The 15,117-nt window shown below is 31.7% G+C and overlaps 1 protein-coding gene and 1 long non-coding RNA gene across 2 annotated transcripts in view; both read right to left on the reverse strand.

Annotated features, from left to right (window-relative positions):
• Nucleotides 1-3,742, reverse strand: part of LOC127717793 (uncharacterized) — a 29,400-nt gene extending 25,658 nt beyond the window's left edge. The window contains exons 1-2 of the mRNA XM_052223623.1: nt 3,447-3,742; nt 1,632-1,776 (exon numbers count right to left, since the gene is read on the reverse strand). The gene's annotated coding sequence lies outside the window, so the exon portion shown is untranslated. The remainder of the gene's footprint in view (nt 1-1,631; nt 1,777-3,446) is intronic.
• LOC127717801 (uncharacterized) overlaps nt 1-11,321 on the reverse strand; it is a 61,997-nt gene extending 50,676 nt beyond the window's left edge. Inside the window, exons 1-2 of the long non-coding RNA XR_007989383.1 lie at nt 11,283-11,321; nt 9,860-9,994 (exon numbers count right to left, since the gene is read on the reverse strand). This is a non-coding gene — a long non-coding RNA (uncharacterized LOC127717801). The remainder of the gene's footprint in view (nt 1-9,859; nt 9,995-11,282) is intronic.
• Nucleotides 11,322-15,117: the final 3,796 nt, after the last annotated feature.

Genomic DNA, 15,117 nt, shown 5'->3' on the forward strand with positions numbered 1-15,117 from the left:
GTGGGGTTCGGGTTGCTCAGTCTTTAGTTTTCTATGTTATGTTTTGTGTACTGTTGTTTGTTTGCACCATTTTGACACTTGGTCATAGATTAAGCTCTATGTTTATTATATAATTAGGAAAGAAATTCTCAGTAAATATTTTGATTGAAATTAAAAAAAAACAAAACAAATGTATATTTTATAAAAGTAAAGTTAACATTACGTTAAAGTAAGTATTAAACTTCATCTCTGTAATTTCTGTTTAGAGAAAACACAGAGATGTATTCCTTGAAACATTAAAACCAAAGATAGAAGAGCAATCAACTTTGATAGGTTTTGTGAAACAGTCGGGTAGTCAGAAATATCATTTGAAAGTGTTCAGGCCTGATTGAATTGTGCATGAAGGATGAAACCTTTCGAAACCCTTATGATGTTAAAATGTAATAGTCGTATCGAATACACCTTTTACATGTCTACTTAAATTTTGATTTTTCTTTTCACTTGATAAATAATGTACAAAATGTAATGTGCAATTCAATGCATTACTTTGCAAAAGTAATTGTAATTGAATGCATTACTTTGATAAATGCATGTAATTGGAATTGTAATTTAATGCATGGTTTTGTCAAAATAATTGTAATATAATGCATTACATTGCATTTGATAAGTGCATGTAATTGGAATTGTAGTTTAATGCATGGTTTTGTCAAAATAATTGAAATATAATGCATTACATTGCAATTTAATTCGCCCCATGCCTGCATCAGGTCAATAGTCTACATAATGGTTTTACACTAGTAATTTTTGGAGCCTTTTATAGCTTGTTGTTCAGTGTGAGCCAAGGCTCCATGTTGAAGGCCTTACTTTGACCTATAATGGTTTATTTTTACACATTGTGACTTGGATAGAGAGTTGTCTCATTGGCACTCATACCACATCTTCTTATATCTATAACTGAATTATATTTATTGTCGAAAATCGCAGTGGAGAACAGTTGCTATCGTTAATGTTTATCTAGCTTTTTAAAATAAAAAAATGATTGAGATGTGTGATGATTGGCAATGAAACATCTATCCACTTTTGACAAAAGGACAAGGATTCAAACAACTGAAAAACATCGTACTGCCGTAGAATTTAGCAACATCCTCAACACATAGTAGTTTTAAAAGCCTCGGTCCCTGATATGGGACAACCAACTACAGAATATGTTGAGGATTATATAATTTGTGGGGCTCAATCTCCACCTTATCTCTCCTTACTGCTGTAACAGCAAAAAAATAGAACAAATTGTAAAAATTATTTGAAAAGGCTCTACAAATCCGATCAGTTCCAAGCTTATACGCAACTTACACAACCTACACAAAAACAAAGTACTGATCAAAGTTACTGAATGCTACTACAAAGCCCAATTTCAACTAACAAATACACCATTGATTTCCTAGACTGAAATATACCAATCAGTTCATAATCAGCACATTTAGTGTAAAAACGTTATACGCAGTCTGACAAAAGCATGGCATTTAAATGAAAGTTTATAATGAACAAGAGACATCTAAATACAATGCACGGTAAAACGTATACCAAAACTGTACATTCAAAAAGAATTTAATATATTAATACTGCTATAATTTGATGTTCACATTAAAACTCACGTGACAACCTGTTGCTACAACACTAACTATCTGAACAACATCTAAAATAACATTAGCAGGAATATGCAATTTGTTTTTTATTTGAAACTTCTTAAAGTCTCCAGTCGTCACTCCGGTCATGATGTCCACTTCACGATTTTTGTTGCTACAATACAATAATTATTAATAGAGGATCATATTTTAAAACATACCAGTATAAAAAAAAAAGTAGATTTTCATTGTACATACGAGTCAACCTACGTAGACATTGTATAATGTTAAAGCCATATTGTTGTTGAGAAATCATTGTGTTTTGTTATGAATTCCCTGTTCTTTAAAAAGACATTCAAAATAATATTTTTGCATATGAAAACAATGTTGTTAGCGTCTTTGTCTGCTAAAATAACAATAAATTTGTCTTCGAGAGACTATAAACTTTCATAATCTAGAGTTTGTTGCAAGGGTTAAAAACCCGAGTGCTAATCGTACGTCGTAAATTAAAATGTGGTTCTGAATGGATGACAGAAAGCTTTTATCTTTCAGTCATTTTTTTTCTAATTTTGGTTAATCTATCTCTCAATTAAGCCCTTCCTCTCATAGTCCTATACTGCTTCCATCATTGTTCCAGATATTGGACTAGGGAATTGGATATATCGGGTCTTTGGCAAACACCTCTTCAAGTTTATCATTATTTACGATACCAAGGTCGACAGTAATAACGTGACCAAATGCACCAGATGAACTAGACCTATAAGGAGTTTGGATTTTTTGTATTCTTGAGGGTAAGGGTTTCTTTTACCATCTGGTGGTTAAAAAACATGAATGCAATATGTTTGGTGTAAGTATATTAAAAGAAAGTTGAAGTTTAATCTTTAAAGTGATCAGTATTGTTTTCTGCATATATTTTTGATGTTAAAGAAATACTACAATTTGTTAAATAAAGAAAATTATAATTCTAGTTTAAGAATAGCTTCAGTTATAATTTTCTTATCCATTTACCCTTAAAGAATTAGTTGTAGTTTACGGCAGATCTTTGTTAGTCTACGTTATCTCATTCAGAATTGTTTTCCATTAACTTTTGTATAAAAGCTTGAAATAGTACATGCACATTTGTCCATTGACTGCAATTTGATTATGGTTTTTCATATTATCTTTTCTATATCCTGTTTAAGTCCTTTTATTGATACGTATACTTTTTTACAACTAATCTAGACTTGGAACAATTACGAGCTTCACATATTGAACATACACTTTTCTATATTGTCTTTAATAATAATTTCAATTTGATACCAATTACATGCCCTAAAATTGATGGTGGATGGTAGAATAACGTTAAGTGACAAATCAAATGCATATTCAGGACGAGAGCAAATGTATGCGATATGAGTATGACACCATCTTTGTCCGGGCCCGCTACACCGGATATTTAATGTGTAAAGTGTAGTTCACAAGATATAAATTTGCACGAAGATTACGATATGAGTATAACACCTTTTTTTGTCCGGACCCGCTGAACCGGATATTTAATGTGTAAAGTATAGTTCACAAGATATAAATCCGCACGAAGACACAATTTGGATACATTATCCTTACTCCGAGCAGTGCTGACTTTTCTCTCACTCCTCTTTTTGTAAATACGCTGTAAATATATATGTTATTCTATGGTTTGACCCAGTTAGAAACCGAGAAAACTAGGAATTGCTACCACGAGACCACTAGAGAGGTGTTGTGTCACGAAACGGATTGCAAAATAATATTTAAAACTGTTCACTTATGAAATGAAAGTTAATTTACATACAACATTGGAATTATAATGCAACATATATTACCACTTACATTAGATATTCTTATTCTGGAACCATTTTTGTAGTCGCTTTTCATATCTTTAACATAAATAAGTAATTGCTTGCTGTCTGCAAAAAGGGGTGCCCTGCTGTGTCCAGTTCCAGCACATCTTACAAGCAAACCTTCTTCAAACGCTGCTAAAACTAACTTCTGTAGTTCTTCGTTTGTAGTGGGAGAGGACGAAATAACTTGAATAGCTTGTGTATCTCCCAAGTTTTCAAACGTCTCTATCTGTAGAGATGGAGAATTTCCAATTCTCTTTTGCAACTTATATAGTCTATCTTCAATATTGCCCTGAAAACAGATTGTGTATTCCTTGCTTTAAAGATAGTTGATTGGTCAGTTAATAGATAATTTATTGGTAATCTGAATCATTTGGTTTGACATATGCATTACATTTTTTGCCTCTTGTGTTAGTTTCTCGTGATCAACATCAAGTGATACAACAGCAAAACAACAACAGCTTGCTCTTCATGGTCAGTATGTATGCATCAATCTCAACTTAATCTTTATTTATTGTAATGTTAATGTTTTGTGAAATTAAAATGTTACCACTGATTACTTTTAAAAGACAGTATATTGATTGATATATTCTATATACTTATTAGCAGAACCGTTTTAGTTTGGTTTGTGAAGCTTAGTCTTTTGTTTAGCATTACATGTATGTCTTTTGTAGACCGTTGATTGTCTTTTCGGCTTTTTTCATTTTTTTTTCTTTTTCATTTTTTTTTGCCATGGCGTTGTCAGTTTGTTTTCGACTTTATTTGACTATGATAGTTTGAATATCGCTTTGGTATCCACCGCCTCTTTTTTCTACCTATTGATAGGGTGCATACGGCAATTTTAATATGCAAAGAATGAACAGTGTGAAAAGAATTAAAGATGAGAATATATAAATCATTCTGCGGAAATTTGAAGCTTTTTTTCGTGTCTCCTATATATTAGGTTTGCCTTGGGTAAAATGGTTGTTTCCTTTTATTTATTTACTCTAATTTGAAAAACGTACCTATATGATCAAAACAAATTTTTGTAGAGAAATCAATTTAAGTTTCTTTTAACTTATACTACTTTTTTGTTCGTATTCTCAGCCGATTTCAACTTTCACGATCCATTTGATTTTGTGATATGTGGTTCGTTCGAATGTTGTTTTTTTTTAATTTAAAAAAAATAAAAAATTATTAATGGTTTAGATTCAATAAAAAAAAATTATACATTATTTCTTATGATAAAAATAACAATATAATTCATAATATACTATTCTCATTTGCAAATACATTTATTCTTCTCGCCACCTATTGAGAAGTTCTTGCATTTAATTTAAATACTCACCTAGTCAGACAAATCTGGGTGATATGTTTCGCTTTTGTGTCGTTGTTCTCTTATATTTGATGCATTTCCCTCAGTTTTAGTTTGTAAACCGGATTTGTTTTTATCTCTATCGATTTATGAGTTTCGAACAGCGGTATACTACTTTATTTTGGACTCTTCACCTGAAATAAATACACATTATGAAATTGAGAAAGTTGTTAAAATATAACATAATTAGAACCGGAAGATTAAAAGTAATGCTACGGGTTACGCGTATAAAATGTAGTGGAAATTGCGTACAATTTTAAATATTCCATATTCCCTGTTTTAAATTTAATTCGTTTTTCTTACTAAAGTTTAGCATATACTATTGAGCATGTGTAGCATGCTTGCGTCTTATTTCGTAAATTATTTTTTACTTTTATGGTTTCAATGTACTTGTTTTAACTATTAATTAATGACTTATATTTTATTTAATATATAACTTTTTGAAAAGTTCAGCAATATCAAATGGTGTGTAGTGCGTGCTTTCCACATAGTTAGTCGTTAAAAGGTGATATAATGCATGTCTTTACATGTGTGTGTGGGTGTGTGTGTGTGTGTGTGTGTGTGTGTGTGTTGTAAATAAAAATACCCAAGATTCGTAACAAAACTTATAATACCTGTTCCTCATACAATGCTTTACATTCAACCATGACGATTTGTTGTTCATTACATCTTGCACCTTTTATCCAATCATAGTCTCTGTCTCCTAGTTCAAGTATGACTATCTTTTCGTCTCCTAATGCCTTTTTTAAACAGCTTTTTGGTTGTTCACTATCACTGGGTTGATCATGTTCGACAACTACAGGATGAAACTAGACGAAAAGACTCACATCAGTTGTATGTACAAATGAATTCTCAGAATTATGTATATATATATATATATATATATATATATATATATATATAAGTACGTCTGAACCAGTGACAACTCTACAAACTCTACAACAGATTAATCCATCGGATCAACAGCAGTGATGGTGATACATGGCTGTGTACATTCTGCATATACAACTCGTCTAAACATCAGCCCAACAATGTTAGATCTGTAAATTTGCGAAAGATTGTATTATATTTTCCTTCGGGTTTATATGATCCGTTCATCCTATTTCGACTCTTTAAAATTCAAGAGTCTTTCCTAAATTGAGGTAAATTATATGGCCTTCCAAATACCGTTTCGATCCCTAACATCACTGAAGAGACATTAATTGTCGAAATCCGGATATGGTGTACAAATTTTTGCACCTCATGTTTGTGGTATACCATCTTTTCCACAAGTTTATGGTTTTCTGTTTGGTATTAAATTAATATTAAGATCCATTTTGTTAGATCTGGTGATCAATTTATTTGGCAATCGCCAATGGCAGTCAGCAGGGTTTAAGAACATCAGTTGTTCGACCTGTTAGTCAAATGCGTTTTGTCAAAATAGACCCAGCTGTGTCTAGATCCAGCACATCGCACACGTAAACCTTCCTCTGATGCTGCTAATATCAATGTCTGCAGTTCTTCTTTTGTAGTAGGAGATGACGAAATAACCTGCACAGCTTGTGTCTCTCCCCAGTTTCTAAACGTCTCTATCTGTGTATCTGGGGACTTCCCAATGCGCATTTGTAATCTCTATAGTTTATCCTCGATATCGCCCTGAGAAATTATATTTTGAATTCAATGCGATTAAAGATATAGGATCGACGGTTATTTATCAAAGAAATATAAATCAGTGTACATATATTGATAAAATAATACGTTTAATGTTATTTTCGGAACTCATATCGTAGTTATTAGGAGGCGACATCTTATACCAAAGTTCGAAAATATCTTTTTATAGTTAAAATGCGCATGGCAGGTGATGCATGCGAAGCAGAAACCGCTTACACTGTCATTTCAACTGGTCTCGCTCTTTTTGAATTTTATGCTATTTCCCTAGTGTTTGTTCTCTTCCTAAAAGGGTAATCCATATTTGAACATTGGTAAGCTACTGTCGCCTTAACTAATATACAAATCAGGATAAAATGTCAGAGGAAACTGATTTAACTGTAAACTGGTAAACTGAGGAAGACTGAGAGTGTCGACAGAATAAGTGTCTCTTGCTATACATCCAACATTCTTCATGTAAATCTGAACTCAATAAAAATGTCACGCAAGGAAATAGAAAAACAGCGGTATATATGCATATCAGACTATTAAGTTTGGTAGTTCAAGATATTTATCATGAACCATGTTTCTCTTGTTTAGACAAAGACACGGTAGATAGGTCAACCAACTCGTGATGAAAACCACCGAAAACTCATTCAGTTTCTATTTTAGTGGTTGTCAGTTATGACTCATAACAACGCCATACGACAGGGTAGAGGGATAATCGAACTGACTGAGAAATGGAAAGTTGAAAATAGGGAACCTATAGTCGTCACATCTGTCATACATCCTACTTTGAAGCATGATATTAAGCAAAACGTCAATAGGATCCATAAAGTCAAATGTATTAGAATAATTATATGAGATGCAGGCAAAAATATCAACATTGTCACCCTCTATGTTGTGTTTCGAATTACTACAATACAAAGAACAAATCATGTATTTACTTTCTTATAAACACTTACAATTTCGTTTATTTCATAGTGTTTCGAACGGTGTAAATCATATATCAACGTGCTAGTTCGACCGATTAAGACTTTTGAGCATTCAATGTTCTTTTCCATTATCAGTTATACATGAAACCCACTCTTGATCTTTTCAAATATGTAGTTTGATCTGTCTTATCTTGTATACCTTTTTACGACTTTTGATTAAGCAGAATTCGTAAAATATGGCGGTCAATCACGGTTTGTAAATTATATATATCTTTTGATAGCACTGCATACACCTGCGCATTCATAAGGTCAATACAGTGTTTTATATGGTCGGATTTTTGGCCGATTTTCTTGTTCCGGCAGAAATTCAACACTACGATAAAAAAGTTATTGGAAAATTCTTGGAATCAAATACAAAATTCTTTTTTTGTCGTTTTGTAGTGATGATGTGACATAATGGAAAAGGCGACCATGCATGAAGTGGAAGATACCCAGGGACAATGCTTTTTTCAAACAGCATTTTAGTTGTTCACTATCACGTGGACTATAATGTTCGACAACTACAGGATGAAACTAGATAAAAAAACACACACGCCGTTTTATGTACAAATGCATTCAAAATTAGTCATTCTCTGTAATCATCAACATATGCTTGAAATGGACCTTCACAGATCGTAATAATATTTAATACAATTACAGTGTACTAAGACCCTTTTATTATGGTACCATTAAACATTTTCAGCGCAACACGAACCCTATTGACAGAGTTCATTTTTATTTGTGCGTTTTCATAGTTACAGACCCCATATTGCATTTATTTATATGAATTTCGGAATTCTCAGTTATCACCAATGATATGGTTAACTATTTGTTAAATTTACATATCTTTTATGTAAAGTGTTTGCATTCCAAATAAATCACATATTGCTGTGAAAAATGATCTAGTGAATTGTTTGAAAACGCGGCTACTGACGGCAAAACTTGACAGCTTTACTTGTAAATTTGACCATTTTTAACAACATTTAAAATAATTTGAATGGTAATATTTGTTTAAAGAATAAAGTTTAGTATTGCTTGTATCTGACAACTTCGCAAGGTTTTATCAAGAGTTATTTCCCTTGTCGGAAATCTTTTCTTTGTGTTTTGTACAAGTGGAAGTGAAGGTAGAAGCAGACGTACAAAATATGTAATTTGGAATGAATGTAATGCCATGGCTGAATAATTTTGATAAATTTCACACAGTAACATAACTGTTCTATGATTTATACAGTCCTTTCACAGTTTTGATGTCAAAGTTCAGTATTTAATGGCGGCATGGCCTGTCAGTGTCACTTCACGTCATCAACTGGATGTTCCGGGAATATTATTTCGTTGAATGCATGTGCTAACATAGATATTACAATTATTTCCACTGAACATGGATTGCATCTAACAAAATTTAATATTCAGAATGTGGCTATATGTACTGAACACTTCAATCATTTTTTAAAACTAAATGTTAACCGCTCAAAAAGAACAGTATGTCAACCTCCGCCAGTTTTTAGCTACCATCCAGGGTTGAACTAAAAATCAAGCCGGTCTGTGCGAATCTGCGAGGTTGAGATGATCCTATGCAGCAGTGATATTATTATACCAGTTGGAACCCGTAAGTATAAACAATTCTGACAGTATCAACTATTTTGTAACACTATCACAGCATTTACATGCTTGCAACTCAAACCTATCTTTGTTTGCAAAGAAGTATGTTCTTTTAGGATAAGGAGAACTGCCCTCCATCTTTGTACACTTTAACCGTTTTTGTCAAAACATTTAAGGCCTATAATATAGGGTAATGAAATCTTTATCAACGGTGCTGTCCTTTTTTTTACTATAGTCTTGTCATCAGTAGCAATACTATTCGTGAGCGACTTCATCAATGCTTGGAAATGCTTGTGTCATTGATGGAAACCCCATATCATTTATTTTCTATTATACCACATCTTCTTAGTTTTATAATAGTAGAATAACTGCAATGACATCTCCTATAACCGTACACATAGTTGTTGTATTAGACAGATTTGCTTCAGACGCATTTGGTTTGCTTCTAAGATTAAAATGATTTTCAAATATGTCTGTAGGTGAACTTTCAGTGGTAACATTCTTAGTGAGAGGTTTAGCGCTGTAAAACCAGGTTCAATCCACCATTTTCTACATTTGAAAATGCCTGTACCAAGTCAGGAATATGACAGTTGTTGTCCATTCGTTTGATGTGTTTTGTCATTTGATTTGGCCATGTGATTAGGGACTTTTCGATTGAATTTTCCTCGGAGTTCAGCATTTTTGTGATTTTACATTTTCCTATCGTGCTGATATCAGAATGTTGATTTCGATTATCTTGCAATGTAGTTGTAGGGTAAGTTGTCCACTCTCTCATGTCATTTAAAGATGACATGGAAGGCAACGTTGTTAATTTTGTTTGAAAATATTTTGGGTTGACTGTTCGTTTACCTTCTTGTCTGGTCCTTTTGTTTTCCATACATTGTTTGGTAACTTATGTACATTGGTATCCTTTTCATCCAATGGTTTCTGTTGTACCGAATGTAATAGTATAGATATGCATATGACCACTTTAATCATGATTTCCTACATTCAATATAAACACTTGTCATCAATATAGTTATTGTCTTAATGATTATTGTTATGGTATTAATATATATATAACAAAAAATGTCAATCTTTATTCATATAATAGAAAAAACACAGGATATGAGGTATCCATCCATGACACAAAATCAGTACAAGCACAGCCGCTTTTGAAAGAAAAGCACACAAAAGACAAAGGAATAACGCTTCATCTCAAAGTCACAGAGAGTCCTTCAACACGGAGCGAAAAAAGCCTCTATCTCACTGCAAGTTTAAGACAGCCCCAAGCACCGGTTTCAGTAGATTTATTTGCAAAACTATTTGGGAAGATTTTGTAAGATCTAACACCTCCAAATCGGGCCCTGTCATAACATTTTTAGTACTGCCCTGTTTACGAGTTTCACCTTTATTTTGTTATTTTCCTGTTATATCTAAAATTGAAAATTGAAACGGGGAATGTGTAAAGAGACAATAATCCGACCAAAGAGCAAAAAAACAGACCAAGGTAACAAAAGAGTCTTCAACACAGCGACAAATTCCCGCACCCGGAGGCGGGATTCAGCTGGCCCTTAAACAAAAATGTGTATAGTTCAGCGAAAATGGACGTCACACTAAACTCCGAAACACATAAATGAACCAAAATAAAAAAAATATACAAGACTAACTAAGGACAGAGGCTCCTGACTTGGGACAGGCGCAAAAATGCGGCGGAGTTAAACATGTTCTGTGAGATTACACTCAATTCCTCATACTTTTTTGCATTTTGAATTGATATGCCGAACGTATTAATTTAATTAAAAAGTAAAATAACAAAAATACAGAACTCCAAGGAAAATTTCAAAACGGAAAATTCCTTAACAAAATCAAAGCTCAAACACATCAAACGAATGGAAAACATGCAACTGTCTAAAGACAAGTCGTTAGTGTTCGTACGGATTGTGTGATTGTCCAATCTTGAGTTTTAAGGTATTTGCGATTGCCCATTCCATAAAATAACTATCTAAAAACATTGTGTGCGATCCATCTTGGTATCTTAACCATGTTACCTTACACATACAATTGAAGTAAACTAGATAACGAATTCAGCATAGAAATAAATAATAAACGATAGATTTAATCAATGAAACAGTAACTTTGATATTTTCTGAATAAACAATCTGAAGCATATGAATGTGAAAAAAAACATGCCCTCTAGGTTTAAAGTTAAAGCATACTTTAGGATAAAAGTCTATATATATAGCGAGCTATCATGATGTAAATAATAAACATCTGAAAATATTTGACCTACCTTGTACAGATGGGATTTTGTCTATGCTTTCTTTTTTTTTTTATCAATTATCATATTAAAAAACAATTTCCTTGAATGTATGATACACTGACATTGAAAATTTTCATCACGCCATTTGAGTGTATACATTTATAGATAAATAGTTTCCTTTAATATAAATATAGTAATGTAATATATATATTTTTTTCTTTTTTTTATTCCAATTACAAAGATTTTGATAATTGACAAATAATTTTGATAATCATATATAAATATGAATATTATCATCTCATTTCTTAAACCACAGCCAGACCAGAGCCATACGTATATAAGTATAAAAGCAAAACAGTTATATATAATATTAACAGGCAAATATTCTAAATGGGTAACATATAAACATATATGTACAACTTGATATTTTTCTGAGTTCAAAACATTTATTAATATAAATTGCAATAATTTTCAATACCTATAGGTTGTAATAAGATCTTAAGGTCGCGAACTCAATGTTATCGATAATTTTGAGTGACTATATAGAAACTAGTACCAGAATCGTCAATTAAGGCAAGGCTAATATGTGGCCTTAAAAATCTCCGTTAATGTTTCAAATATAGACTGAAACGCAATTAATGTCATTTATGGTTTAGCCTTTTTAAATTTTGTTTTACCGTGTATACATTGCAGGTTAACATGACAACATTTGACAAGATCTTTTCGATAATGTAACATTTCAATATATTCTTATCTTTTACGGTAACTGTGTTAATAATTTTTATCAATATTATAAGATCAAAATTTCGAGAAACAAAAGATATATATATCATTTCAAGCATAACCGTTTACTATAACTGACTAAATATTTGTAAAATGCACAATGTTCTTTTTCAGATACCGTTATATTATTTTGAAAATATTGCATAAACATACACATTTGTCAAGGGGAATAATGTAAAAGTCCCCGTTTTTTTTTTAAATCTCCTTTTTTATGAATAAAATGAACTAATAGTAAAACGTCTCTATCATATATTTAGAATGACCTATTATACTTCTTTCATTTATTTATATCTATGGATTCCCAATTTTATATTTATTAATGTGGATGTAAAAAGACGTCATAAAACATCGCATATAAACCGTCGAGGTTTTAATTATGAAAAATATAAACAAATATCTAACATTTTTTACATTCAACATGTTCAAATATGGCTCTGTTATAGTCAAATAAACTTTTTGGCATTGTTTTGTGGGCGGAGCGTATGCAAGATTACAATATGATGTGATAATGATAGAATAAGGAAACACATGAATGAGGAAACACATGATGAATGGAAGAAATGTGTTTCACACATGGTATCGGCCATCATTCTCTGTGTTCGAATGGAAAGAAATATTTGAAGAAAAAAAAATTTTTTTTTTATCATTAGTTTGTTTTTGTTTTGTTTTTGTTTGTTTTTCAAAACATATCAAGTAATTATCACTTCTCTTTCAAAAAGATTGTTTTCAAGAATTTAAGTACAAACCAAAAAAACAAACATATCTATCCCTGTCCCTAGCAATTAAGGCTTGATGAAAATAACAGATTTACTTAATTGTATTGTATCGCTGTTTTTTTAATAGTCTCAATTTCCTATGGAGAATATAAAGGAAATCCTAAAACGATATACATTTCATGGATGTCGTGTTTTAGTGTATTATCTTGCCTTTGATGAGACTCCTGCCGGACCATTCATTAAAAGACGGAGGTATATGCCTGACGATGAGTTTAATCTCTCTCATTTCCTTCCAGACTCTCATTGAAATATCTGCTCACTGGTGGTATATACGTTAAAATAGTATAGCGTATAATTGCTTTCTGCTTTGAGTGAATTTGCACTACAACATTGTTCCATCGCTACAACTCGCACATTATAGAGACTTAACAAAAGTGTGCAGACTATTATTAGATAGATTAGATGCAGAATGTGACGTTTATGTCATGACAAAACATAAGTGACCTTTATAGAGACTATTTTTTTTTATTCAAAGGTGAGACGTAATTCATTGATTATTCTGGAAACGTTCCACACAAACCGTGGATATGTTTTAGTTCAAGTTTTTATATTACTCGAATCAACAATGAGTACAGAGTATTACATTTCAATTTGTGTAACTGTTTTTCTTCTTCAGTAAAATGTATGTATTCTGAATATAAAATAAGAGATGTTGTATTATTGCCTATGATATAATAAGCTTATAACAACTATAAATCACCGAATGGCCTATTCCGTTCTTAAAGCTATAAAAGTCACCGATATGTCGAACTGTAAAACTAAGCATACTAAGATATATATTGCATTGTCTTAAAAGAGAAGCGAATAATAGCAAAGTAATATTCAAACTCATAAGTCGAAAACAAACTGAAAATACAATGGCATACAACTAAAAAAGACAAAAAGATTAACAACAGTACACAAAACGCAACATAGAAAACTATTGATAAGTTGTGACTATTTGATATAAAAGAAAATTCGACATGTATTAGTCTAATCAATAATTGTCAATTTATTAGGGGCATACAATACAGTCGCAAAGGCAAAAAATGCATCGAAATTTAACACGTTGTTTTTGCAACATTCAAAATTGGCGAAAAAGGACTAACACAATCAAATCGGAAGGCCAAATCTACTAACAGTACAAAATTTGAGACAAAATCAACTTCGTATATGCCAGTAATTCCTATTTTCCTATTTTGATGTACGACACGAATAGCTGCACGCGTACGATGATGCTGTAATAACAATACACTGCGGCGAATTTCAGTCGCCAGTTACGGACATACGATCTGAAGTATTCAAAAACCTAGGTTTTCTATTTCTACTTTGAAAATACATGGGGCCCTATTATGCATTTGTATTGACAAGAAATTTTTTACAGCTTTTTATATCAAATAATTAAATGATTTCACAAAAAAATTATCGCTTTCAGCCTTCATTCAAGGGGCTAATTTAAAGTTCTTTACATCAACGAACACTTTTTCAAAAAAATCAAGTAAATATATCTCTATTTGTATAAAATATTTGTTATTTTCCCGGAACAGTATTGAAAAATAAAAATTAGCATTTTTACAAGAAACATGCAAATTTTAAATTGCAATATCTCGAAAAGTAAGTCATGAAGGTAGATTTTCTTTGCATATTTCGTTAGTGCATGTCAAAATTGACTTAGCTTGTAATTCAGTGGTGGTCGTTTGTTGGTGTGTTATATATTTGTTTTTCGTTCATTGTTTTGTACATAAATTGAATTGTTTTACATTTGTCATTTCGTGGCCTTTTATAACTGACTATGCGCTATGGGCTTTGCTCATTGTTAAAGGCCGTACGGTGACTTATAGTTGTTAATTTCTGTGTAATTTGGTCTCTTGAGAATAGTTGTCTCGTTAGCAATCATACCACATCTTCTTTTTCATGTTTGTGTCTAAATTTGAAGAAAAAATCAACAAGAACTTTTTGTCTGTATCGTACGGACTTCATTTGACAACTCTAAATGTATAATGTCTAATCCTTTAAATCGTAGATCAGAAACAAACAGATGTTAAAAATTATAAAAAGAAAAATATATATATATATATTCTAACACACAACAAAGATAAAAATTTAACTCTAGTAGTTAAATGCGTATCAAGATATAGAAAAAAGATAAAGTATGTTATGGTGAAGATTGAAGTACCACGTACTTCAAAAACAATAATGTCGTGGTTCCTGTATTAAAATCACATGATGTTTAATAATTAAACAATGCATACGTAAGCTGTTAATCGTTTATGCATATAAATGGCACATATTATTTTAGTAAGTTAGTCAATGTAAATTTTCTGTTA

Source organism: Mytilus californianus, unplaced genomic scaffold, assembly GCF_021869535.1.
Source record: "Mytilus californianus isolate M0D057914Y unplaced genomic scaffold, xbMytCali1.0.p SCAF_10, whole genome shotgun sequence".
NCBI lineage: Eukaryota > Metazoa > Mollusca > Bivalvia > Mytilida > Mytilidae > Mytilus > Mytilus californianus.